The sequence below is a fragment of the Apium graveolens genome, chromosome 5 (assembly GCF_009905375.1).
Source record: "Apium graveolens cultivar Ventura chromosome 5, ASM990537v1, whole genome shotgun sequence".
Classification (NCBI taxonomy): domain Eukaryota; kingdom Viridiplantae; phylum Streptophyta; class Magnoliopsida; order Apiales; family Apiaceae; genus Apium; species Apium graveolens.
The window spans coordinates 197742937-197745524 of record NC_133651.1 but is presented as its reverse complement, the minus strand read 5'-3'; positions in this window follow the sequence as shown (position 1 = coordinate 197745524).

The window sequence follows — 2588 nt, the reverse complement described above, 5'->3', positions numbered from 1 at the left end:
TCAGGAACAACAGAAAAAGCAGTCGTTCTTCTCTAGTACAAAGATGCAATAGTCAACAAAGTACTGGAGTGAACAGGAAAAGAAGCAAGTGAAGATCTTATTTTATTACTGTATTTTATATTGTTCTTCACTTGTACACTTGGTAATATATAAACCAAGCAGAAGCTAGTAATTAGATGAGAGATTTTCCAGAGCTGTTTAGAAAAATATTGAGAGAAAATTCATCTAGTTTGTACTAGGATGCAGCTGTGATTAACATTGTTTAATCACAGATTTTCTAAAATACCATCTCTGGTGGAACAACAAATCCACCAGAAAAGTTTTTAAGGTCTGTTGTGTTCTTTACATTTGTGCTTGAATATATATCTGTCTGTATTAGCTTAAAGCAATTCACACACTTGTTCTTCTTGAACACACAACTTTCATAAACTGCTCAAAACTTGAAAAAGTTTTGAGATTTACATTCAACCCCCCTTCTGTAAATCTCATTGTTAGTCCACTAGGAATAACAATTGGTATCAGAGCAGGCTCTTGACATACAAAGAGTTTAAAGATCTTGGAATCTAACAAAGATGAGTAAGAAGGATATTGGAGTAAAGATCCCAGTTCTTGACAAAGACAGTTATCACCATTGGAAGGTGAAAATGCACCTTCATCTACTCTCCCAAGATGAAGGTTATGTAAACTGCATTGAGAATGGTCCTCACATTCCCCACAAAGTAGCAACAGTTGCTACAACCACAGTTGCTGTTGGTCAATCCATTCCAAAACCTAGAGCAGAATGGACAATGGAAGACACAGAAGAAGTCCACAAGGATAAGAAGGCTATGAACATTTTGTTTAATGGTCTTAACATGGATATGTTTGATAATGTGATAAATTGCACAACTGCCAAAGAGGTTTGGGACACAGTTCAACTACTGTGTGAAGGTACAGAACAAGTGAAAGAAAACAAAATGCAGCTTCTCATTCAACAGTATGAATACTTTCATTTTGAAGAAAATGAATCTTTAAATGAAACATTCAATAGGTTCCAAAAGCTGTTGAATGGACTGAAGCTGTATGGAAGAGTGTACCAGGTGAAGGATTCAAATCTTAAATTTTTAAGATCCTTGCCAAAGGAATGGAAACCCATGACTGTCTCCTTAAGAAACTCTCAAGATTATAAGGACTTCACTCTTGAAAGATTGTATGGAATCTTGAAGACTTATGAACTAGAGCTGGAACAGGATGAGGTATTGGAGAAGGGGAGAAAGAAAGGAAAGCATCATTCAAAAAGAAGCTTGAAACAACAATTGATGAACCATTACAGCTGCTACATATGGATTTGTTTGGACCAGTCAATGTATTGTCTATTGCAAGAAAAAGATATTGCTTAGTGATTGTAGATGATTTCTCAAAGTTCTCATGGGTCTATTTTCTTGGATCAAAGGATGAAGCAAGTGAAATCATTATCAATCACATCAGGCAAGTCAACAATCATCCTGACTTGAAGGTTAGAAATATCAGGAGTGACAATGGAACTGAATTCAAGAATTTGACATTAAGGCTGTTCTGTGAAGAAAATGGAATCATGCATGAGTTCTCAGCTCCAAGAACACCTCAGCAAAATGGGGTTGTTGAAAGAAAGAACAGATCTTTAATTGAAGCTGCCAGAACAATGCTTGAAGAATCAAAGTTACCAACATATTTCTGGGCTGAAGCTGTTAATTGTGCCTGCTTCACTCAGAATATTTCTTTGATCAATCAAGCTAAAGGCATGACTCCTTATCAGTTGTTCAAGAGAAGAAAACCAACTCTAAACTTTCTTCATGTCTTTGGATGTAAATGCTTTATACTGAGGAATCAATCTGACCATAAAGGGAAGTTTGATGCAAAGGCTGATGAAGGGATATTTGTTGGTTACTCAGCTGGAAAATCTTATAGGGTCTACAATCTAAGAACCAACATTGTTATGGAATCTGTGCATGTTGTGTTTGATGATAAAAAGATTGATGGACTAACAGATGAGGGACATAATGAGAGACTCAAATTTGACAACATTGAGATATATTGTGATGATAGTGAAGAGGAGACTGATGGAGATGACACTTCAAAAGGGATTCAAAACATGCCCTTGGATAATGCAGTATCCGTTGAAAGACATAGTGCATCATCCGTTGAAGTACAAAATGAAGCATCCGTTGATCATAGTTCATCAACGGATAATCGATTTACATCATCAGTTGATAGAACTCCAAGTTCCCTGCAAAGGACCAACAACTCAGGGGGAGTTTCAACTAGTCAACACTCTGTCTCACATCATGACAATACTGAGGCCACCTCATCTAGAGCACATCTTCCACCACAAAGGAAATGGACCAAGAATCATCCCTTTGAACTGATCATTGGTGATGCATCATCTAAAGTGCAAACAAGAAAAGCCACTCAAGATGAATGTCTGTATAGTAGTTTTCTGTCTCAGGAGGAACCTAAGAAAGTGGAAGAAGCTCTATTGGATCCAGATTGGATATTAGCTATGCAGGAAGAGCTGAACCAATTTGAGAGAAACCAAGTATGGAAGCTGGTACCCAAACCAAAGAACAAGA